This window comes from Ambystoma mexicanum, chromosome 3p (assembly GCF_040938575.1).
Source record: "Ambystoma mexicanum isolate Mex_15411 chromosome 3p, UKY_AmexF1_1, whole genome shotgun sequence".
NCBI lineage: Eukaryota > Metazoa > Chordata > Amphibia > Caudata > Ambystomatidae > Ambystoma > Ambystoma mexicanum.
In genome coordinates, this window is record NC_090925.1 from 413,138,195 (window position 1) to 413,164,355 (window position 26,161).

General features: G+C 45.7%; 1 long non-coding RNA gene across 3 annotated transcripts in view; it reads left to right on the forward strand.

The window, feature by feature from the left end:
* Positions 1 to 1,832: 1,832 nt before the first annotated feature.
* Positions 1,833 to 26,161, forward strand: part of LOC138580506 (uncharacterized) — a 693,565-nt gene continuing 669,236 nt past the window's right edge. For all 3 annotated transcript variants that reach the window (XR_011304277.1, XR_011304275.1, XR_011304276.1), the window contains exon 1: positions 1,833 to 1,992. This is a non-coding gene — a long non-coding RNA (uncharacterized lncRNA). The remainder of the gene's footprint in view (positions 1,993 to 26,161) is intronic.

Consider the following 26,161-nt stretch of genomic DNA (forward strand, 5'->3'; position numbering starts at 1 on the left):
ACTAGCACAGGGGTTTAGAGAGTTCGGATGGATAGGTGGCAGGCACAGTTTGATCAAGTTCAGCACACTCTGGCTTACTGAGACACCTGCACAGTTCAAAAGTTCCTTTAAGCTCTCTTGGTCTCATTTTCCATGTACGGTTCAGTTCTGAAACAACCATTGAACCACTGTCCTACACAGGCCTTCCTCTGCGGACTCAAACCTGTTTCAATATTCCCTTTTCTTTTAGCACAGCGCATTGTTCAGCTTAATTTCACAATATTTCAATATGCACTTTCCATTCACAAAATGTTAATTATAGGCTTCCCTCTGTCGGGCTTAAGCCTGCTTTTTCCTTTCACCTTGGGGTTCCCTTCCACAAGTCTTAATTCTCTTGTTTCAACTTTTTTTTGTTCCTTGGGCTGTTACTATCGAAGACTTTCAAAACTGCAAGGATTTGACTGAGACCTTTGCCATGACCACTCCGACATCCCATTAGAAGAGTTTTCTCAATTTCTCAATTTCAAAAGGTTTGTGATGTGCTCATCAGGTTTTCTTACATTTGGTTGCTTGGCCTTTTCACAATCTTTATCAACTGTTTACTTTCAATCTTCCACAAAAATTCATTTTACTAGGTTGCGGATAGTTTTCCTGCATTTGCTTTGCTTGGTGGCGATTCTCAATTGCTTTCCATGTCTTGCATTCCCTTTTGAACAGAATGTTACTTTTATGCAGATTTAAGAGTCTTTAGATGGGCCGCGATTCCTTGCAAATCCCTCTGTTAATCTGTATCCTTACTTGTCTCACCATATTAGTTTTGTTTCATTAATTATTCTGCAGTTCTATCACAACCTTTTGTTATTGCTGCTCCCCCATTACTTCTAACACGAGCCGGCCTTCCGATCACTCAACGGTCGTGTACTTCGAGGCTTTCTTCAGTGACATCTTCCTGCTTGCTTCCAAGGCCATAGTCCGTAGCCTTGTGTTTCCTCCCCGACTTTGCTTCATGCTTCGCAGGGGGGCTGGCTGTCTGGGAGCAGCTGCAAGGTGTGCTTCTTGGGTGCAGATACCGTTCTGTTCGAGTCACTCACAGTTGTCTGCAAACACGAGACTCCCGCCAGGGTTTCTGCCGCTTGCAGATTTTCTCATGCAGTCCGCTGACCTTTCCGCTTGAGAGCACCTCGCTCCTTTGATTTTGTTGGAACTGCTTCTCCCTACTACCGGTCTCGCTCTCCTTGTGCTTGTGCCTGCCACCTTTCATCACTTTGCCAAGCGTTAACAAGTCTCAGGTGTGTGATTACATGCCTTACTCTGCCTGACCACAATCCTCATCCTCAGTGGCGGCTCCTTATGTAGGGCGTGGGGGCGCCGCCCCCCCCCCTCAACCCCCAGAATGCAGAGAGAAAAGAATCAGTTTGTGGCAACAACAGCTTGTATTTATTTAAATTTGCTGCGTGGGAGCAACATGTAGTCATAAATAATGACATTCCCTCGTCTCGCTCTGCTCGTGTGGCTGGCTGGGCCTGCACACAGGGGCGCGTCCCATTCAACGCACTTTTCTTTTGTTTATACTGCATGGAGCTCGTAGCTCCACGCAGTTTACGCAGCACTGACTAATGGCAGCTTAATTAGGAGCCTGGCGGGGCGTAAGAGCAGTGGCCCCGGCCCTGCCAGTATAAATCTATGGTCTATGTGCAAATAGCGTAGTAATCGGCGTGTCCGAGTCTCTGCACAGAAACAAGAATGTACAGTTTTGATTGGCTGTTTAACAGCCAATGAAATTAATTATTGTAATGAGTGTGGGGTGGGTGATGGGCACAGCGCACTTGTTGCTGAGCCCAGGGTGTGGGCGAGACTTCCTCCTCCTCTACCAGCAGAGCCTGCCTGAGCCAGCCCAGCATCCTGCCAGCCACGTGTGGTGTGTGCTGCGGCCTAGTAGCCATTTCTGTTACATTGTGGCCCTGGCCCACCCTGACCTGAATCGGACAGTGCACTCGGTTGACTCCCACAAAGGTAAGAGCTGTGTGTCTGGGGGGAATCGGGATGAGCAGGCTGCCACCACTAGGGTCGGGTGGGTGAGACATTCACATTCTACACAATACGCGATTCAAAATATGCCATATTTGCTCATCTTTCTATGAATCGGTTTATATTTTACTTCATAAAATGTGGAAGGTTCTGTGAGAAGCGGCGTGTGCTGGCAATGCTGAAATATGTCTCTAACGGCCCCCATATCAAGCAGCTATTATTGTGCCATGTATACTTTGCACTCGCTCTCACCCTCGCTTTTTGTACTAGTCGCACTAGGCATTCTACCACAGTGGCACCTCTGACGTACGCTGTCTCTGCTGCAGAAGCCTCCAGTGAAAGCAACAGTGAGAAATGTATTTATTTTACTGAAAATGAGTCAGCGACAAACAGTGGCTTCATTATTTTACCAGTGTGTTTAACTCCCTTCTCTCACCCATTCACAGCACCCTGTCGGTCTACCCTGCTCCCTCCTGCAGTGATCAAGCTGCTTTAGGGGCAGAAGGTATGTCTTACCGGTGTGACTTCAGTCAAGGCCTGCTGCTGCCTGAATAGTGTGTGTCAACTCCCTTGCCCATTCCCACGCTCGCGCCTCTCCCCCAAGGGATGCCTTAATAATGTCAGCCCCTTCAGCTCCAGCACTGCAGGTGTTTAGCCTACATCCTCCTCGGCATGGCAGGGAATTTAATTGCAGGTCACAGAACATACGAAAAGGAAATCCTCCTCGGCATGGCAGGGAATTTAATTGCAAGTCACAGAACATACGAAAAGGAAAAGGGCAGAATAAAATGGGCTCAGATGAGTCTGCTCCTTTAAAAAAAACACTGTTATAAATAATAAAGAAAGGCGTTGAATGTGACAAAGTGTGTTTTATCTACCATGGTGTGTCGGATGGATCCTCTGAGCAGCGAGTGCCCGCTGATCTTGCGAGAAGACCAGTTAATCAAAGCCTGCATGTCATAACGTATCACCTTATTTGTCTTGATGTCACGTGCTTTATTTTTGCTACCACTCGTTCTACTCTTTCCATTCACCTTCCAACAGATAATTTCGCAAGTGACGCCACTTGAAAAGCAGTGTTAGTGCTTCAAGTTACAAGTGTGCGCCAGGCCACCGCGAGACAGACAGTTAGGTTACAGTGGGCAGAACACACGCTTCATGCTCACTTGGGATACTGCTAGTAGGCCATATTAGAAATTAGCATTAAGCGTATATTCTCTCCACCCAATTTTATAAAGACACTTGTTAGGGCTATTGTTCCCGCTGAGACGTAGAGGAGATGACTCACTCCAATGTGTTACGGGAGTCAAAACTGAAAGCCCTAGCATCGTGGCTGTCTGGCCCCTCGAGTTACTGGTAAAACGTTCCCTTTCTTTGACAGACGGGTCTCACGGCTGTCAGCTACTTTTTGTTAGTCAAAAAAGTATACATGTTTTAGATCATATGAGTCGGGCGGGAAGAGTGTGTGCCTGTTGCATGCACAGTGGGCGAAATAAACACTTAATGAGGGTAGGACTTATTGGAAGGAAAAGCTGTTGCCATTCCTGTAGTTCCCTTAGAAACCCTTCACCCAGACTCACTAATTGTCCGGTGCAAACTGAAAGGCATTTTCTCTTACACGTAACACTAGTAGAAAGTATCTACAAGTGCTAAGAACTTTTCAAATCTCTCGCCATTCCCTGCCCCACCTTCAACCTGACGAAATCGGTCTTGTTCATTGTTCTGGTTACAGCCCTTGAGTGTGCACAAATATCAGGCTCCTTTAAATGCAAATAAATTAGCCAGCACACCTGAATTACATACATTTTGCACTAGTACTGTGCAATTTTTCACCCCATATGAATTGTTACAACAATGCATTAACGTTAACGCTATCCGTAAATACAGCTGGGCAATATTTGTCGCTTTGCAAATGTGGGTGCAAAATTGCACTGCATCAGTCCAACCTTTATCTAAATCTGAAATGTTTTTGGAGAGAGCCATTGAATATTAGGGAGATTAGGAATATAAACGGCACCCGAATAAATCAGAGTTCACTGTTCGCTGGGAGAGGAAAAGCGCCGTTTGTGCATAGGCTGGCACAGGCTAAATCCTATTTTTTACTAACAGATTTGGCACAGCTTTGTGTGTAAATTGAGGAGTAGAGGAAAAGTTACTTCTGTTAGCAGCCTGCCACCCACTCTCCAAATTCCCTTTTTTTTCTTGACATACAATGCTCTGCAGTTATGCATTCGAAAGGTCAGTCTCCCCAAGCTTGTTTAATGTACCTACTTTTCAAAAAGGCAAAACCTAAAGAGAAAGCCTATACACATACACAAGTTGTTATGGTTTGGATGCCTGCAAAGAGTGGAGAACTGGTTAGGAGCCCTTCCCTTTCGCACTTGATAACTGGGAACAGAGCAGGATGAGGTAGGACAAATGTTGCATTAATTAAGTGGTAAATAATATTTTACCTTAGTTTCTCCCCTTTTAGATAATGCCAAAAATTACACCTTAGTAAGAGGATCAACACATTTGAATGCCACTAACAGCATAACAAATGATATTTTTCCATCATTACTGGATATCTATATAATGAATTTCATAATGCATACAAAATAGTACCAGCGATTCTCAATACAAGCTGCTGCAAAATACACCATCACACTTGCACATGTAAGAATAATGTACAACCATTAGTACCTAAAACCTAATGCTTTTCAGGCCCTATTGATGTGTGTTTGGACAGTAAATTGCACATTTTAGAAGCCATTTTTCCAAAATTTTCTTGGGGGGCATACACCCCGCACCTGCTGGTGCTTAAGCTCGCTCACTGCGCTCGCTCGCTTCCAAATTCGCCCTGATTGATTTACGCCCCACCACTTTTCAAAGTGACCAGCCGCCACTGCTCATCCTGTTATTCATCCTCTTCCTCGTCTCAGTGGTTTTGGGAAGGTGAAATGGGGAGGATGTAGTTTCCCATACAATAGGTAGGGACATTGATTTCTGGGGTAGTTGGAAAAGGGGGATACCATGTATCGCCATTGGGTGTCTCTCCCTCACTCCCTGAGGTCCCCCTACCCATGTGATCTTCCTTTGCTTGTCCACCCCCAGGGCCGGGAACCAAAAGCGATTGCCGTTCCCTGGCTACCTAAGTAAGGAATCCCCGGGGACTGTAGTGTGAAACACCTTCTGGTTTTTCACAGCAATTAAGATAAAAATGTTCACCTGGAGCGGCAAGTGTAATCATAGAAGGCCTTTCAAAAGGATTCAGTAGGAGATGGAGAGAGCCTCTGGGAGGAGGACCTGGTTTAACTCAGATAGGGAACCTTGGAGAGTGCTTACAATTTATATATAATGAAATGAGATGGGACAGGAGATGTCCTTCCCCTCCATTGCAGCACTATTTGACCAGGCTCAGAGGAGTGTCCAAAACGTGTCCTTTTCACATGATCAGTTACTCCTCCTCCAGCCCACGAGCCAATCATGAGCCACCTGCTCTCTGTAGGCATCCTCATCACTGGCGTCCTCAGCTAAAGTTGAAGGCAAGAACATTGCCTTTTTGTGTCTGTTAGGGCTTGAACAGCACCAACGGCTGGAACACCTGGCTTGTGTCAACATAAGAGCGATATTACAAAGTGTCTCCTACAGTCACATACCATTCCAACACTCTCAAGGGCACAGGCCATTAAGACTCACAGATCCCCACTCTATGAATCCTCAGACCCTCATCCACATCTCTATTATCACTACTATAATCTGCCCCTGCTGCTCTCATGCAGGCCGATGCTAATCAAGGCTCACTTGTCCATTTTTCACCCTGACAACATCACTGACCTCATTTACATACAGAAGCTTGATGACATCTTTGTTATGGAAACACGGCTCTCACCCACCTCCTCCCATTTCTTTAACATCCTCATCCAACCCAGGCACAACATCCAACACGCTGATCTCAAGGGGAAAGAAGGGCGAGGGTTGGCAGTCATCCACAAATTCAATTGGACGTGCACCATGCTTAAGCGGGTACAAATGAACGCGATGGAGCTCTTCACTTGCGACATCCCACTATCACACAAATAAACTCCCACTTTCCAACCCCTCTACCACCGACCTCAGTGGTGTGGTTGATTCCATGATGATATCTCTGATCTCACCATACCAGTGTCAGTCACACACTCAGCAAACCTCTTCCTCTGTGATCTCAATTTACCTGAAACCCAAACCACTACAAGCACTTGTGCTCTCTATCCTCTTATGGAATTCATAAACAAATGTCATAAACAAATGACATGTGCTGAACCCCACCCACATCAGTGGAGAGATAGTAAACTGTGCCTTCCCTACTTCTCTCCTGGTAAAATGCCTCAATCACAGCTGACTGGACGACCATGCTGTTATCCCTCACCTCCTTAACCCAAGTAATAAGGGACAAGGTAAGCCGACCATGTCTTCCTGTCACCCTTTGAGGCACCTCCCCTTGAAGCACCTCCCCTTGGAAGCACTAGAACACATTCTTGAAATGTTAGCCAGCCCAAACAACCCCAACAGCAACACCTTAGTGTCAACCTTCAATCAAATCATGAAGAAACTGGTATAAATACATGCGCCCTGAAACAACCTTGCACCAGGGTGAAACTCTCCGACCCCTGATGCACACAAGAACTGACTGCCAATAAACGCACTATTTGAACAAAAGAAAAATGCTTTTGCAAAACACATAAGATTATGCACTCCTCCCTTAAAGGCAATATTTCTAGGCACTCATCACTGAAGGTAAACTGCGTATTACCCTAATACTACAATGGCAGGCATAGTAAAGCCTTCTTTGTGGCTGTCAAACACTGCTCCAACCCTATTGCCCGACCCAGTAATCCCTAATTCCACAGGAACATTTTACTCAATTAATAACCTCTTAATCACCAAGCTAGATAACATCAGACACCATAACACAATTGCTGCCCCCTCACGATCTGACCTTGTGCAAAACACCCCTGGACAAACTTCACACCCCTCACCCACAAGAACCTCTGACACTCTCATCTCACTAAAACCTCCCTCATACAAGGATGACAACCTTCCTTCTATCAACATGAAACAGTTCTCAGGATCTGCCCATACACCACTCCTCCAAATATTCACTGTCTTTCTCAATCAGAGCACCTTGGCAAAGATTAAATACAGGATTGATCCACCCAGGTCTCAAAAACCCACTCTAGATCCAGACAAACTTGCTAACTACTGGTCAATCACTAGATTTCTGTTTCTTGTTAAAATCAATTTTAAGGCAATCAGATTAACCAACGCAGTCTACTCAGTGACTATCAATCTGGATTTAGACCCAGAGGCTGCATGGAAACTGCCACGCTCCAGATCACAGATGATGCCCTACAAATCCTGGAAAAAGGTGACTCCTGCCTTTGGGTCTGGCATAACCTCTCTGTTGTATTTGACACAATGGGCCATTTCCCACTTCCAAAGCTACTTGCAGATAGCAAGGGGTTCACAGGCTTAGTCCTGAACTAGTTTGCCTCCTACCTCTTGAACAGATACCAAGCAATCCAGATGGGTAACTTCAGATCTAGCCATTGCCTAGTCACCTGCAGAGTTCTACAGGGATCTGTATTCTCCTTTGTGATCTTCAATCTTTATGTGGAGCCAATCGGGTCAGCCCTCAATTACCCTAAAACCTTACTTCATCAAAATACTGATGGTACTCTGTTATTCCTAAAAGTGAATGGTACTTAATTATAATTATAATTAGTTATTTATAACACACTTAATACCCTGAGGTTTCTAAGCGCAGACCAAGGGATCAAACCTGTGTTGCTTCGTGTTTTCTTGCTTCCAAGGCAAGCGTGTTGCCCCTGAGCTATCCTCCCGAGATATTTCATGCCTCAGAAAATGCCTTGCTTCTATCCAAGCTTGGATGACAAGCAGCTATCTGAATTTCAACCCCATCAAAATGAAATGTGTCATACTAAGACATCCATCTAAAGGGGACGCCATCCAAGGATGGCTGAATGACATGCACCTTGATGAGTTAACACGTCACTTGACCCGAGGTGCCAAATCAGTCAAGTTCAATTATGACAGCAATATCTCTTTCCAGTAACTTATCAGCAGAAAAGCTCAAACTGCTTGGTATCAACTAGCGCTGAGGATTTCAGAACCACAGTTCAGGACCTAGTAATCTCACACCACATCTCTGCATTCTAAGAGTATTGCACTGGCTATCCATCAGAGTGAGCATAACCTTCAAAACTGCCTATATCACATTTAAGGCAAAAACTGTCTGAACAGCAGCCTACCTAGCCACAAAACCATCACACTCAGGTGAGACATGATCCTCCAGGAGCCAGACCATTGCAAGGCTTGAAACTAAACTGACACACAAAGAGAAAACCAGGTAACAGGCTGCTCTTGTTATGCCCCATCCTACTGGAACTTCATCCCTGTAGCCATCAGGACCACATCAATAGTTCTGCAGTTCAGGGCATTACTCAAGACCCTTCTCTTCAGGGAATACCTATGGATCACGTAGGACCTCTTAGCCTTAGGTAAATACCACCTCTATGGTATGGGATAGCCAAGTCACTATAATCTTCCACCACACCTTCCACCACCCTCTGTTAACCCCACATTACCTGTTCAGTGCTATGTCGCTCCCTATCTAGGTTTGTGCTGTATAAGCCCGAATACAAATACAAAAATATACAAATAACATATTTAACAAAATGCAGAGCCACAACCCACTAATGGCCAGAATACAGATACATGAGCCACTAGCAACCAAAATACAAATATTCAGTTCACTGCTTACCAAAATATGATACACAGGCCACTAATAAAAAAAATACAGAAACACAGGCCACTAGCTACCAACATACAGACAGACTGGCCACTGTGTTTCTGACCAAAATGCAGATTCAAAGGCCACTAATTACCAGGATATAGATATACAGATCACTAACAACTAAAAGGTATATACACAAGTCACTAATGACCAAAATATAGATGCACATGACACTAACAACCAGAATGGAAATACACAGGTCACCAATGGCCAAAATACTGAAACACTGGTCAGTCACTGGCCCTCATTACGACCCAGGCGGTAAATTACCGCCTGGGTCGTACCCTTACCACCATGGTGGTTGGCGGATTTACCGCCCCATTCCAAGGTGAGTGGGGCGGTAAATCCCCATTTCCCATTTTACCCTTCCCCATTCCCATTTTCGCCCCATAGGGCATAATGGGAATGGGGAAAGGCGATAATTACGGCACCGTAAATTACGGTGCCGTAATTATCGCCAAGGTCCCTTTGCGGCATGGATTTTAACGGCTGCAAAAAAGCAGCCGTTAAAAGCCATCCCGCAAAGGGAACCTTGTAATCAGGCGTTAAGGGTCGGCGCTGTTTACGGCGCCGTAAAGCCCTTAACGCCTGAGTCAGAATGAGGGCCACTATCTTCAAGATGCAGATACACAAGCATTTTTGGACCAGGTGAAATAGTAGATGAGCAGGGTTGGATGGGGTTAGAACTAGTATAAATGGACAAGCTGTATGCTGTATGTTGTTCAGGTTAGGTTACTGTGATGTGGAGCTCCAATCACCTGGAAGGTGGTGGTGTCAGCAATTGTATGATAGAGGGTAAGACAGTGAGTGAGGTGAATATGTATTGAACTGCAGAGATTGTCCAGGGTCCAAGTTCTTCTTCCATGGATATCAAATGGGTCGGTACTGAAGAACTGAAGTTCATCACGGAGGCAGCCAGAGGCCAACCGGATAGATGTTCCATAACAATGTGGTATTATGCAACTTAACACTTCCGTCAGTTCAGATTCCTTGGTACTGAAGATACCATTAGTGGCATTTATGCCAGGGTAAGAACAGTGCCAGGTGATGACAGTAGATTAAAGAAGTCAGATAGACATTGAAGTAATTGATTTGATTTGGGGAAGCAGTGGGACTGTGGTCAAGAGGGATTAGTGGAGGGGAGGGTGCCGGAATCAGGATGCAGGATGCATCTGGTGGAACAATAGGAATGTCAGAAAATCTGACTGAATGACATAATGTTTGCGGGCTTTGCATACTTTCACTGTGTTGTGCTGCTCTGCAGAACTACTGGACACATATAGGGCTTCAGGAGGATCAAGGGCTTCGACAAGGCCCACCTGGGGTGGGAGTGATGAAAGAATGGTGCAACTTTCAAGGTAGGGAGCAGCCATGTGAATTCAAATAACAGAAACCCATTTCAAGACTACTGCAGCATTGTGTGACTGATGTGGCTGGACAGCGTTCTCACATTCCTCATTGATGTTGCGGGACTGCTTTGAGGAGGGCTCCTCTGCACAATCACAAGCCATAAATAGGGCTTCAGAGAGATCTCGGGCGGATAGCTCAGATGTGCTCGCCTTGGAAGCAAGATGACGGAGCACCACGGGTTTGATCCCCAGGTCTGTGCTTAGAACCCTCTGGGTATTATAACCTAATCATATCATATCACATACAAAAGGCTGTGGTAACTGAATTTGGATTAGGCAATGAAGGAATGGGACCCAGGCCAAAGATGGGGAGCACCCATGTGAATTGAATGGGCAGGCGCCTAATTCAAAAAGAGTGCCACACGGTGTTAGGAGAACAGGTGAGCAGAGTGGTTACAAACGTCTTTGAGTTTGCAGGACTGCTTTGAAGTGGGCCGCTCAGCAGTGCTACTGGCCAATGCCAGGGATAAATACATGCATACATTTGTGATATTGGCACTTACACAAACGGGATAAATGCCTTTCCCTGCCTAATGACAACACATTCCTCAGTAACCAAGGTATATCCACCCATCTGTAATGACTTCTATCTATGGAAAGGATTTAATAATTGATTAATTGTACAGGGAAATATCCCTTATCTAATAGCCCACATCATGACACACATACCCAAAATCCGGAACAAGAACAAGGGTTTTTTAAAATCTGAATATTCTTTTTATTTCAAATAATATATAAGAAAATGTAATGTGGTACCCCTAACTTTCAATGCCGGGGAAGTCACACACAACATAAATACAGGTAGCTTGAATAATTCCTATTACAAGTGACGTTGTATTTCAAGTATATGATAATCTAAACAAATAGTTTTGAAATAAACACTATGTACATGGCTTTTTTAAATGAATCAGGTTCCCCTATTGAAATATATGGAAATCACCACCAGGAAGAAGCTTTATTTTGGAGACCACAAATGTTCTGATATATTAAAGTTTCACGCAGGCATGAGGATGCAAAATTGAAATGGAAGAGGGTTCAATAAATTAATTTTAATTGGAATAAGGAGTTCACTTAATGCTGGAACCTTCTATTTCTGTGCAATGTTGCTTGGAAAAATGACAGTTATATGAATTGGCATTATTTTCTTAGGCATGTAGGGGAGAAACAAACACATTTCCTATTCCACATTAAGGAGCAGAAAGTTTGATTCAGGATTTTCACAGGGCAAGAAGTGTACCAATATCTGCAAATCTGTGTGATACATTGTACACCGGATTTAAAAACCATATATAAATTGTGAAAACATCTGGAATTAATAATTCATCACTGTCTGAGACAAATATTCCCTGCACAATTCTGGATTCTGGGACAATCTATTTTAAATATGCTTTGTTGTGGTGGTTAGGATCCCCATGATTACGAGGGGATCATTAGAGGGGTTCATGTTGCGTGTGTCGTATTGATGACAGGGGGTGGCAGTGAACTGGGCGTGATGTTGCAATGTCGTATGTATTGAGCGTAGTTAATTATGGATGGGATAGGTTACTTTTAGTTTGACTGTTTGTCTAGTATTTCCACATATTAGAATTGCATGCACGTAGAAAGATACAATGTTAAAACCGCAAATGCTACATGTACACGGTTTACACACAGGGTGCTCTGAAGAACATGGAAACTGGAAGACCGAGAGGGTATATTTGCTCATGCATAGGGGAGCCCATCCTGAGACACTGCTGTAAAGAAGGAATAACATTTATAAAACATACACACACACACATATATATGTGATTTTTGATCACACAGAGAAATATATGAAAGAAGCTTAATAAGGAGTTTATATAAATCGGCATGTAGTGCGGTTTTGGAGTTTGTTCAGACTTTGCAGTTAGCAGTAGCGCAATGAATTTTAGCCAGCTGGGACATTCTGGTTTCGTGCTTAGGGGTTGACGGAGGAATGATGAGTCATCCAGTAAAAGGTCAGCCTGCGAACAGGACAAGGTTTATAGTTTAACAGTTCCGCAAGTTGGTTGACCATATGATTGGGCTGGCAATAAAGATGGGCACAAGGCCAGGGTGTCTGGTGGTCAATTGTTCTTATATGGTGAAACTAGAGGCTGTATGTGTTGGAGCAGTGGTCTCATAAATTAGAATGTTTTAAGAAGAGCCAAGAGTCTGGGGCGAATGAGATCGCAATCGGTAGTTCAAAGAAAACCTGTTTGTTCAGGCCTTCCTTGTATTGCTAAGCTATTCAAGCAGACCATGTGCAATCAAACTTAAGGTTAAAGGCTCTGGGCCAGTTGTTACTGAGTAATGAATTATGTCATATGTGAATGTTTCATTGTACCATGATGTCATGAACTACCACAGACCAATCCCCAGCAAAGGCAGACTTCGAATATGATCTGAAGATGGTCATAAATATTGTTGATGACAATGAGAAAGAATGATTCTGGAAAAGATGGAAGTTCTTTGTAAATGTTTTGTCCAATCATGTTTGAGGGGTTGGTGGTAAGAACATTTCTGGGAGTGTTTAAACTGTTTCTAAAATGTATAAAAATGTATTCATTAATGTAGTTCGTTGAGACTTGGGTTGGTTTGGTTCCACGTGACTATCCAGATGGTACCTGAATTTTTGTACGATAAACCTTGCTTTACGTAGAAAACATGCACTCATTCTTCAGGTGGTCAGTCGCTTGGGGCTGAGGTAATTAGGAATCTGCCACCACAAATTGGGTGACCAAAACAGGACCCCAGGCCTTCTGAGACATTGGGGGTCTTCTATCTGCACCAATCGGCTGCAGCACCTCACTGCGGGGACCAGTCTTCCGTGCACAGTGAAAAAGAGACTTTGGCGGATGACATATTGGTTAAAGGTCTGTCTGCTCACCAAAGCGCTTTGGGTCAAGTGAGTGTACTTTTGGAGGTAAAGCAAGGAGGGAACGATGGTTGTTTCTTTTTGATTCATGGGGTTTTTTCAGGGTGTAATTGGAATATGACGGTTCAGAATTAGTCAAGGTTGCAGGCATTGGAACAGTGGATGTTTTTGATTGAGTGACTGAACTGTTTTGTGTCATAAGTCCCTTGTCTATATTTTTAAACCTATTTTATTTTAGAGGTGTGAGGTGGTATCCTACCCTGCAAGGCTTGTCCGGACACCCTTTAGTTTGCTTCTCTGATTGGCTGGGGCCCTCATTTGAAGGTGGGGTGGCATCTTTTTGCAAGTCCAACCATAGATACCTTTCTGAAGTAGTCCCTTAACATTCTCTTGTATTAGCTGCGCGGGCAGAGCCCTCGCCTTGGTCCTCTTGGTTAGTCAATGTAGTGAAGGGAAAACTTCCTGTAATCAGGAAAAGACAGTCATGGTGTAGAGAAGGCTGTACTAGTAAAAAGATAGACGGAAGCGAGAGCAGCGGTTATTTAGTGGAAAGCAGTGTGCCCCGCCTATGCTCGATTGGTGGGGACATGTAAGAGAGATTGCCTGGCAGAGTGCTTTTTTTTTATTACAAGATGCGTCTTCTTTGTATGAGTGAGAAGTAGAATTGAAGTTAATAGTGAAGCAAGGTAATTGCGGTTTAAAACTTATGGTGAGTGTGGAGAAAGACTTAGGAATTGGGTAAGTGAAAAAAGGGAGTTATTTGGTTGAAAATATTCTGTGCCACGGGTTTCGCTCGGTATTGGGTTTTTGTGAAACTATTTTTTGATAACTTGTTTTAGAGTATGAAGGCTCTGTTGAATAATGTGTGCCTTGTGTGGCCAGGCTACAAGGTGAAAATCGTAAAGTACCATAGAGAAAGTTTGCAAGAAAGTAAGGGTCAAATTATCAATTCCTGGCCTGTCGAGGGATCCTATGATACAGGGATACTGGAGAATGTGCATAGCTTCCTGACTATGAAGCATAAGGGCTCAAAATTAGAGAAATGGCTAGATGTCTCAGAACTCTGGTGGATGTATGAAAAAGGTGGGAAAGCCAGAGTGTTAAAACTGGGGAAGAAGGACCAAAAAAGAGGATGCAGAAGTTCCTTCTGCACTGCCCCTACATGGGTGCTATCCTGTATCGCCTGCAGAAGGGTAGACAGACCCTGAGTTTGTACCAGTGTTTTCTCCAGCAGCTACTCTGGTGGCTACGAGATGGACACAGATAGCGCCTCCATCAGCTGTGATTTCTAGAAATTGGGATCTCGAAGGAAGTGGAAAAGTAACTCCTTCAATTATTATGGCTGCAAAGAGATTACGAACGGAGAGCGGGAAGGGAGTAACTTCCCTGAGTGCTAGATTAGCCGATAGATTAAGGGTGGAGGAATGAGAGGGAGTGAGACCGGTAGCTAGAAGCATGGATACAGGATCAAGAATGAGGAAGAAGGAGGAGGTCAGGGCTTGTACTGCTAGGATAGAGGATAGGCTGCGGGAAGTGGTAGAGACACAAGAGCGGGAAAATATGAAAGAAGCGCTGAGGGTAGTGGTGGAAGAAATAGTGCTGTTACAACAGCAGTGAGATTAAGAGCAGGAAAACGAGGTAAGACAGATAAAGGATATAGAAAAAAGTAGGTGGAGGCATGGGCAGGTTCGTGTGAGGCTCGATAAATTTGTTATTAGAAAGGTCAAAGTGGACATCCTTGTTTGATCCATAATTCTTGTTCTGTTTTTGGGGCTCTACTCTGCAGTTCTATCACTTGCGCAAGGGGTAGTGCATTGTAAATGCTGGACCCATATGCAGGCAGACTTATATTTGGTGTGTTGGGATGTGGATGTCATGTCCTGTCGAGCCCTTCTGCCCCATGAATTATTACACCACAACATTTGTCAAGTGTTGGCAATAAAAAAGGCTGTAGGTTTTTATTGTTACAGATATGGTTATGGAACATAAACAATATTTGCATATCGTAAATATATATTACTTTTGGGCACCGGGTCTTGAGGTTACCCCCTCAGGCCCGTGCTGCCTTCTTTGTCCCACGACTTGTTGTGGTCACCGTACAGTGTCCTGTTTTCCCTTCCGTTGTTCTTCTCCCTTTTTCTAGGGTGGGAGGGATTGCGGAAAAGAAAAAGAGAGAGACACGCTTAGTGCACAGCAAACTCTCTGAATGTTTGGGTCCCCGTGCAGGGTTTACAAACAGCTTGTGTCTTTCTGAGATGAAAGCAGCTCATTATATAGGACCCAGGGGTAGCCCCTGGGTCTTTGTAGTGTATCTGTGGAGGCTCTGGGGCCAGCCCCCAGGCCGGCCTGCAGCCGACAGTCTGAGCCCCTGGGGGGGGCTCATCTTTGTTGTTCCCCTGCCTGGCTGACCTTGCTTCCCCTGGGTGCTTAGCACCCATTTGTTATTGTGGAAGGGTGAGGTGTCTTTTCACACCTCACCCTTCCTGCATTTCGTAGTGCGGAGACTGAGTGTGTCCTTGCTGTTGGGGAGAGAGGGGAACTGGGCCTTGGTGGAGGGCTGCTGCCCCTCTCCTGGGCCTGCTGCCATGGGGAAACAGTTACCCAGCCTCACTTGGGGCTGCCTGGCAGCGTTGCCCATAACCTTCTGCTTTTGGTTTCTCTACTTTGCTCTTTAGCATGCATTCTCTGGCCATGGGTATTGGAAGGTATGCTGCTTCTTTGGCTGCCACATCTGCGGCTGTATTTCCTAAAGATATTTCGTCCTCATTGTGCATGTGCGCCTGGCATTTCACTATGGCTACTACAGAGGGTTCTGCATGGGCTTCGATTAATTTGTTTAATAGTTCTGCATGTTGTACTGGGGACCCATCTGCTCTTCTGAATCCCCTCTTCTCCATCTCGATAGTCCAGCATGTACCGTTGTGGTTATGTATGCTGAGTCTGAGTATATTCTCACTGCACACCCTTTCGCTGCATGGAGGGCTTCAATTAACACTATTAGTTCTGCTGCTTGGGCGGACTAGTGCATGGGCAAGCGTTTTTTGATTAATACCTCGTACTCTCCATCTTCCGTCCTCACCACTGCAGCCCCTTCATGTTTTTCACCAGTTTCTTGGTCAATGGACTCTGACCCATCGACAAAGAACACATCCCCTTCTTATAGGGCATGTTCACTTGTTTTGGGAATGTCATCCCCGTCCCCTTCATATGTTGCGCAATCTTGTTCTTTTATATATTGTACAGTGCATGGTTCCATGACGAACGTAGTGGGGTTCACAGTTTTGCACCTTACTACATGTATATTGGGGCTTGATAAGATGATCTCGTACGCTGACACCCTTTGTGTGGTCAGCGTGGATTTAGACCTTTCTAATATTGCAAACAGGGAGTGTTCCACGTACAGGGTGATGGAGCACCCCATGACAATTGCCAAGCTTTTTTCAAATGCAAAGGCAGCTGCTGCAAGAGCCTGTTCACAAGTGACATGACCTCGCATTACTGAATCAAGTGTGCCACTGTAGTAGGCCAGAGGTTTGTGGCACATGGAGCGCTTTTGTATCAACACTGCTGTCATGAGAGTGCCATTGGAATAAGAGAACAGGTAACATTTTCTCTCATAATCAGGTGTTGCTAGGACTGGGGTGGTAGAGTTTAGTTCCTTAAGATTGTTGAATGCTGTTTGCATTTTGGCTGTCCAAAGTATGTTTGTTTTTTCCTTCTGTGCCTCTTTCAACCCTTGCAGAAGGGCCCTGGTATGCGGCGTAGTCTAGGATCCATGCCCTGCAGTAATTACAGATTTCGAGGAACTTTTGCATGTCCTTTACTGTGTTAGGTGTAGCAGAGGCGCACACTGTTGCCTCTCTTTCGGGGATTATTCTCTTGCCATCTTTTGAGATCAATTGGCCCAAGTACAGGACCTCGAGGAGACAGTATTGCAACATTTTCTTGTCTACCTTATACCCTTATTGCGCGAGTAGTCAGAGTAGGGTAATGGAATTTCTCCAACAGCTTTCTTCATCCTTACTGAAAACTAAGATATCGCCTACATATTGAATGATGGTACTCGGAACCTGAATATGGCAGAGATCTCCGTGCAATATCCTGTTGAATATGCTTGGGCTTTCGCAATATCTTTGGGGTACACTACGTTGTTCATACCTCCTCCCCGCCAGGGTGAAGGCTGTGAGATACTGTGATTCTGGGTCGAGGGGCACTGAAAAGAACGCATTCTTCAAATCCACTACAGTGAAGTGGGTGGCCTTTTTTGGAAGGCTACACAAAATGGAAGCGGGATTTGGGACAAGAGGGAACTCATTTTGGACATTATCGTTAAGTGGGCAAAGGTCCTGGATCATACAACAAGACCCCCATGTTGCCTTCTTCACAGGGTACACAGCCATATTGCATGGAGAGTTCATAGTGACCAGCATTCCTTGCTTTAGGAGTGCTTGCAGTGTCTCTTGGATCCATTCCACCGCCTCCCTGGACAGGGGGTATTGTTTCACTCTCGGCAATATTGCTCCTGGCTTAAGTGTTATCTTTACAGAGGTCACTTCCCTTGATAATCCCACATCATGTGGGTTAGTAGTCCACAGGTGAGATGGGACTTGTTGCATATCTGTCTCATAAAAGGGAGGTGGTCCGCTGATGATGGCCATGAGAGGACTGAGCACCTTTCTACTTTAGACCATGATATCACAAGGAATGCTAATTTCCAGCACAATCTCCCCAACAGTGTCATTGTCAGTGAACAATTCTTCATCAGTTAATTCATGCAAGGGTACATTGGGGTCAATGCATAACACTGTACACCATTCACACCCATGGATGTGTGTGCCTATTACAATTCTTCTGGCAGACACTTGCACCCATTCCAAATCTAAGGACAGTGTGATGCCAGCAACTATCTCTGGTTTTGCGACGGGGCGGAAAACAAAATCTGATGGCACCCTCCACTCTTTTCTAGTGAGCTCAGACACTGCTTCAACTAGCACTCGAATTCCATAAATAAACATTTCAGGATTTACATATATTCCTCTCACCCTTACTTCTTTGGCCATTGCATGTATGATCAACATTTCCCTAAGAGTGCACATGCCAGGGGTGGAACAAACAATCCCTCTCTCGGTAAATGATATGGTCATGTTTAATTTGCTGAGTAAATCTCTCCCCAATAGATTGTCAGGGGAACTTTTGTGATACAATAGGGGTGCTTGCACTACCCTAACTCTTATCTTAATGTCCAAATCTTCTGTGTAAGGAACCATTACTACAGCCCCGGAGAATCCCTGCATATAGAGAGTTTGGCCAGATACCAGAAAATCACCTTCGCAGATGTATGACTTCTCTGCCCCGAGTCCACCATAAAGATGAACTGTTTGCTTCCTATCTCTGCCCCCACCAGTGGTTCCTCTTCTGGATACAAGGTAGTGGATAGTACTGGACATGCAAGTGCTCTCTGTGGGCTGTTCTAGTCAGGATAGGTGTCTGTCCCCGGGCAAGAGAAGTATTGTCTCCAAGCACTCATACTCCTTAATAAGGTGCAGGTGTGCCGTTTGGGGTGGTGGCGAAGGGGTTATTATTACGTGTTGCTTGTTGATTGGGATGATTTTGGGGTGCTTGCATCAAGTGAGAGGGGTGGCAGAGTTGGTTACAGCCAGGCAGTGGAGGCGGTGAGTGTGAGTACTGTGGAGGTATTTGATACGTTCCTTGGGGAAGCCTGTGCGGGCTTCCCGGGTGGCAGTGCCCGTACTGCTGCGGGTTATAATAAGGTTGGTTGTATTGATAGTTTCCTCCCTGCCTGCTGCCTGCCCTCTCGTGAAAAGTGCCCCCACTTCCTGCACGACCAGCATTGCCCTTGGTTCCCCCCTCTAGGGCCTTGTCCTCCGAACCCCTCTCCCCTTGGTCCCCGAGACCCACCACATCTTCTTGTAGGTCTTCCCTGCCACTGGGGTCTCATGTATTGTTGCTCTCCTCCCCACTGCTCTTTCCCGTTGTCTGCCCACACCGTTGCCATTCTCGCCTGCGTGACAACAGAGACACCCCCCTCCTCCTCTTTCTCTTCCAGGGGCGGCACTGCTGTTACTGCCCCAACCTTCACTAACTTTGTCTGGATGAGTTTTGCTTCCTCTGAATATTTTCTTTTTCTGTCTCTTTGATCTTCCTACAATGTTGGACAATGATGCTTTGAATCTCAGGCCACCCTTTAGTTTCTATTCCTGCTATCTTGTCCAGGGCTTTCTGTACTTCTTTTGGCAACCCTCTCTTTATAATAAAATAGAACAAGGAGGTTGATTGATCCCACCCGGTGCCTGTTTCTGCGTTCCACATCTCCTGGACCCGAAGAATGAATTGTGCATCCTCCTCCTCGTCCCCCATCGTGCATTACATTATGGAGTGTAAATCAGGGGTATCAGGGAAGGTCCTGCACAGTGCATCCCAGACTTGTGCTTGTACATTATTAAATTATGCCCCGTCATCGGTGTCGTTATTTATGGTTACACCCGGATAACCTGCTTTTATCCACACTGATTGGGGTTGATCACCTACTGCCGATACCAAGAGACTTTTAATATCACCTATGGCGAAGGTCACCCCTGCAGTATTTTTCTCAAAGGCATAAATCCATTTCCCCATGCCCGCTGTGAGTGGAGGGAGGGACTTAAGGAGGTTATTTTTATCCATCTGTGTCTATTGGACATAGTGGGCCCACCAAGCTCCCTTGTGGATGAGGGGCATCTGCAGTTTTGTTTTACCTTCCCGCCCTTCACTCCTGTTGCCTTCGTCTTGGCTAGGGCCATGCTCCCCTCACATGTGTCCTCCACTCTAGGGGTGGCCCACAAACTTGCAGTATCCTTCCTACTGCACCCTCTTCCGTTTCATTAAAAAAATGCTCCATTACTCCTCGTTCCTCACCGACCCCACGTTCTCATACCCCAAACTATCTGTTTCCCCTTGCCATTCTACTCTCACTGCCCGTATGGTTGCACTGTCAATCCTGAAGAGCAAGTCTCCTGATTTCCATTGATCTTCTGGTGGGGGTGGGGTGGCACTTGGGGGGCGGGGCCCTCCTGCTGATCCCTGTGCTGCCTCACATACAGCTAACAATCGAGCCAATTCTGTGTGAGTGGAAGTTAAGGCCACTTCAAGATCTTGGGTATTTACTCCAGTGTGGGCGAGGGTGGTGCTAGAAGGATCATAAGGTGGAGGTGGTGCTGTGCTTGGGGTGGACGACGCACTGCCCCTGACACATAAGTTTGATTTGAGTACCCTTCAGCTGGTCTTGCGAGTAATGGATAGATTTTCCTGGGCTCCCCCTCCCCCTTCTCCTTTTCACACAAATTTCCACCGCCATTGTTGCTGTTTCTGAACCCTTCTCCCTTTTAGCAGTAGATGGAGTTTCTGTGAAAATCTGCCACAGATCTAATAACCCCCTTCTATTTTGTAGTTGTTTTCCTTTGTATTTCGCTGTTAGGTATGTGGATAAGTGTTCTAATGTACCTGTGTCAAAAGACCTGTCCTCCGGCCAGGCATGTGATAGTTCCTCCTCTTTCGTTTCAGTCACCCACTGGACACAATATTTCCCAATTTGTTCGCTATATAGGGGGAGGTGCTTGCAAATGTGGGACAGATGGGTATCTTACCCCATTGTTAGTCACTTCAAGCTCGGGTATGACATTCACCTATTGATTGTATGGGCCATTTTCCTTTTTCCTTCCCTCTACACCTTGATTTTTGGCGGTTAGCAGTCAATAGGTTACTGTCACATATATTTTGATCTTGTGTATAAAACAGTCAAACATATAAAAACATAAAACGGTGCTTACACAACAACACAACGACACATGAAATGTAAAACATACAAATACCCCCCCCCTATTTTCCCCTTAGAGCAATATCTGCTTTTTCACCCATTCACTTATCATTCACATCACATTTTTTCCCCTCCTCTTTGGACTTTCTCCACATATGTAAAAAACCATGAAAATAATAAGCTAAAATAGCAAGTTAAAATAATAACCACTACTTATCACTGAGCCCTCTAAACATATGGGTCTCCTTCTTTTATCTCTGTATTTATTGTCCGCACAGGTCGAGATAGTACAACGTGCCGAACCCTCCAACCCCTATCGGGGGTAGGCTCCTGTATTTCCTCCATGTATTCTCCTCACATGTCTGATAAAAATAAAAAGGCCATAAAAAGAAAAAAGCGATTTACTTTGAATAACCACCCAATTCATTCATGTTCAACCAATGCATGTTCCCTTCAATCACACTGCTCTGTTTTCCCCAAAACACCACTGTTTTGTCTATCCTTGCAATTTATACTCACGTGCCCGTGTTCTTCCAAGATCCTCTGTTTGCGGTTAATCCACAATGCCTGGACCTCTCCCTGGGGCCGCACACGATGCAATGAGCAGCGGGGTATTCGCAAAGCTGTAACCCACAAGAACCGTTTTCTTCTGTGTATGCGTTTTTTGGTACTGGTCAGCTATAGGTGGGCACGGCCTTTCCGGAGAGGCCATGGATCTTGCCACAAGTACAGGGGGCTGAGGCAATCACATCACGCTAAGGGGTCACCAAATGAAGGCACGTCCCTTATTTCACGTCCCAAATAATTGCAATAATGATAAAATAAGCATACACCCCATTAGGGAATGAGACCAAGAGATCATTTTTAAAGGATAACAAAGTTTATATAATATAGAAAAATGCCAGCAAAGACCTCTGATGTCCGAGAGCGCTCTGCCAAAAATGACACGGGCAGCACATTATAAAAGACAATTGCATCATTGATGATGATCTTAGACAGTGGTAATTGCTAGTTTGCTGGTTGGTAGGGAACGTATAGGTACACCTGCTCCATAGGGGATGACAGGCACCTATTGGTCGTTGTTCCATTGGTCCATCTTGTAACACGTGGGTCAGCTGGGCTCATCTCCGCGGTGAAGGTCAGTCAAGAGAGAGAGAGACATTCCTAACTATCTAAGCCAAACAACAGTTAATGATAAATTATATGGAATGACAAATACCTGAAAGATACATGCAAGGGGGTCCTTTTGAGAAGAGGGGATAATATAGTGGCATGCTGACCTTTACATTCAGGCCTTCACCTCCTGCCCTCTGTACCTCTCCAGGTGTTCAATTTACTGCCTATCCTTCTGGTGCCTCATGATACGAACAGCCATATGTTGTTATTGGAAAGAATATATTGCAACCATATTAAATAAAAAATATGGTAAGTTTTCCTTAAAACCACTAGTTGTTTTCTATAAACAAAAAGTTGTACCAGCCTTACGGAGCAGAGCGTGCTCTAGGGTGTTCGCACGAATTATGGGCCTCTGTAGAAAACATTTTCTGGACGAAAATACTACGATTACCCAAGGGGACTCCTACGGCGTGCATTAGCTATGAACTAAATTTAATATCCATAAATGCACGCATAGCATGGAACATTATAACACTCTATCGCAAAATGACTATGAAAGATGTTATTCTACAATTTAAAATCTTACAAATCCAGGCAATGGAGATGAACACTGTATACTAATATTGTGGACAGAACTCTGTGAACAAATTCTGAGAGAATCCAACATTGACATAACTAGCCTGCAGACCAATACAAATTTGGCAAAGAGGAACCTATGGAGATGCGACTGGATCGTCACAGGGAAAGAAAGACAAAAACACAGAATAATGAGGAATGTGCCTAGTGAAGGGAAAGCATGTGATGAGATGAAAAAAATATTTGGTGCTTTTTCCTAATCCGCAGCACAGATCTCTATATATGTCCTTTTGCCTCAATCTATTCAAGACGAAGGAAAGAATGAGCTTATGGGCAAAACATGTAGGGATGGATTTAGCTTGCAGGTTCTGCAAACAACATGATGAAACATTAAAGCATCTAACACTTTTTTGTACGGCTTTTACCCTGGCTAGAACAAAGCATTTGGGAAACTTAATTGCAAAGAGGAATTCCCGAAATGCTGAGGATTGGTGGCAAGAGTTATTTAACGAATTTGATAGGAAACTAATAATTGCCTTGACTTCCTTTCTAGAAGATCTGAGCAAGCGTCTACTTGAACCGGGCAACATCATATAAATCAAGGACGAACTCGCCCATAATATGGGATGTCAACAAGGCACTGCTAGCTTCGTTTCTTTCACAATATCTCCTTAATTCATAAGGAAAAGAGATGACATGACAAAAGTGAATGTATATTAGACTGTTGTTTTTCTTTTTTAAATGACAAAGTTATCGAATGGTGGAAGAGAATGTGCAAAAACGTATATTTGAAAGGTTTATAAAAACCATTATTTTTTATTATTTTTTAAAGACTATGGGCCTCATTACAAGTACTCCGGTCCGGAATTAACACTGCCGGTAAAACCATACCGGCACCGTTTGCATGTCCGCGCAATCATGACCCGCGGCCCCGGTAATAGCACCACCCTAAACCGCCACCGCGGAAATAGGGTTCCCCTTAATTCCGCCTGCACGGAAACCCCTCCGTTACCGGCAACACGAAACACCGTGAGCATCACAACTAGCGCGGACACGGAAATACCGGGAAAAAAATGGCGGAAATACCGTGATCACGGTGGCGGAACCGCCGCCACCGCGAACATGGCGTTATACACTGCCGGCTGAACTGAATCAGGGCACAGGTGCACCAAATCAGCCCAGCTGGACCTAGCAGGCCACTGGGAGCCTACAAAAGGGCCACACCCAGCCCAACACAACACAGAACCATGCAGGCAGCAGGGCTAGTAGCACTGGGACTGGGCCTACTCAACCAACAGGCAGTACTGCACATGGTGGCAGCAATGGCGCAGAGGAGGAGGCGTAGGCGGAGGAGGCGCAGGCGGCAACCAGCCAACCCTGCAGCTATGGCAAACCCCATTGCCCAGCCAGCCCGACCCCGCCGCCAGCCACCAATACCACGCATCAGGGCCTCACCCTGGAACCTCACCCCAGGACAGATCCACACCCTATACCGGCTGGACCGTGCAACAATCATGCACATCACCGCCATGATTGAGGACAACATCAGCAGCCTAATTGACACCCCCACCGCCATCCCCCCCCTCTTGAAGGTTGTCTCAGTTCTGCATTTCCTTGGCACTGGCACCTATCAACACACGGTTGGTGAGCTGCACGGCATATCACAACCGTGTTTCTCAAAAGTCCTGGTACAGGTACTGGATGCCATGTTGCGCCATGTGTCGGAACACATAGCCCTACCCCGCACCCTCCCCGGGGTCATTGCCACCAAGTTGGCCTTCCATGCCATAGCAGGCATGCCAAATTGCATAGGCGCAGTTGACTGCACCCACGTCGAGCTGACAGTACCACATGCAATTGAGGCGGTGTTCCGCAATAGGAAACAGTATCACTCTTTGAATGTCCAGATGGTTTGTGATGCCATGCAACTGATAACACACTGCTGCGCACGTTTCCCAGGCTCATCACATGACTCAATGGTACTGCGGAATTCCACGTTGCCACGGTACATGGAACGCTATGCCGGACAAAGCACGTGGCTATTGGGTGAGTACAGCTGACGATGCTACAACCCTGTCGGAGTGGTGTGTGTGTGTCCAGGCAATGAGCATTGTGAGTGTGCCGCTGTGACCGCACATGCATCACCCCCCTTCCATCTACCAAATACACAGCGGATGCCAAACATCATGAAGGAAGACATGACAGGGCACCACAATGTGCCCGTGCACACGCTGCCACAGCCAATCCCGTCACTGTCCCATGAACCCTGTGCCACTGCAGACACCCACCCTCAATTGAAACACTGCCCCAAAAAGCACGAGAGGCGTGTAAATGATACGACGAGTATTTACTACTTCCGTACAGTGGAGTCACTCTGCCATGTGTGGACAGCACTGCACCATGACATGCACACAATCAAATGTCACCCGCAGGGCACAGCAAACATGCAAGTTAATGTGTAGGCCCATATGCAGTCAGCGACATTCCTCGTGATGGCCAAAACATACCTCCAGACAATCCATGGTTCATATGGATGAATGAATGATGATACAAGAATGCACAGCAGCAGATGAGGACATGATGCCACAAACACTGACATGTTCCCCCATCTACATCCCATGTAGGTGATGCGGGATATGCACTCACGCCATGGTTGATGACACCTGTACGGAGACCAAGGAACAGGCATGAAGAGGCATACAATAGGGCACATATCCGCACACGTGGAATGATTGAGAGGACATTTGGACTGCTGAAGGCCCGTTTCCGCTGTCTGAGCAGATCTGGAGGATCACTGCTGTACAGCCCAGTGAAGACGGGCAAAATCACGCTGGTATGTGCCATGCTGCACAATATATGCCTGCGCAGGAACATCCCAATGCCACCAGACGCAGATGAGGAAGATGGGGATGGGGATGGGGATGGAGATGGGGATGGGGATGGAGATGGGGATGGAGATGGGGATGGGGATGGGATGGCACCGCCTCCCCCTGGGGGTGCACATGATGGCCAGAGAGCACGGGATGCCCTGATTCGCATTTACTTTTGAGTCACAGCACATTCACAGCAATGCACAAACATGGTGACGACAATGAATTAATAGTTGCACTGCAAAATAAATGATCAATGTCCACACATGTATGTCTTGATTTGAAATGGTGATGTATTGATGTAATAACAACAGGGAAGAAGGTGCATTGGTTAGGGAAGCTGTACACCCGGGGCCACCCACCACCCAAACGTGCCCACCCCCACCCAGAGCCCATTGTCCAAACCCCCAAAACTACCTACCCCACCACCCAAACGTGACCACCCCTCTCACACCCTTGTAGTCCACATGTGTCCTGCACTGCCCCACACACATGCCATCACTTCCGTGTGCGCTTCTGTGCAACCTTGCCCAAGGGACCCGTTAGCCTACTCGAGCGCCTCCTTGGACTGGCAGTAGTGGAGCTGGATGGGGTGGTAGTGTTTGATTGGCCAGAATCAGGGATTGAGGGCATCCGTGCCAGATTTGCCTGTTGGCCAAC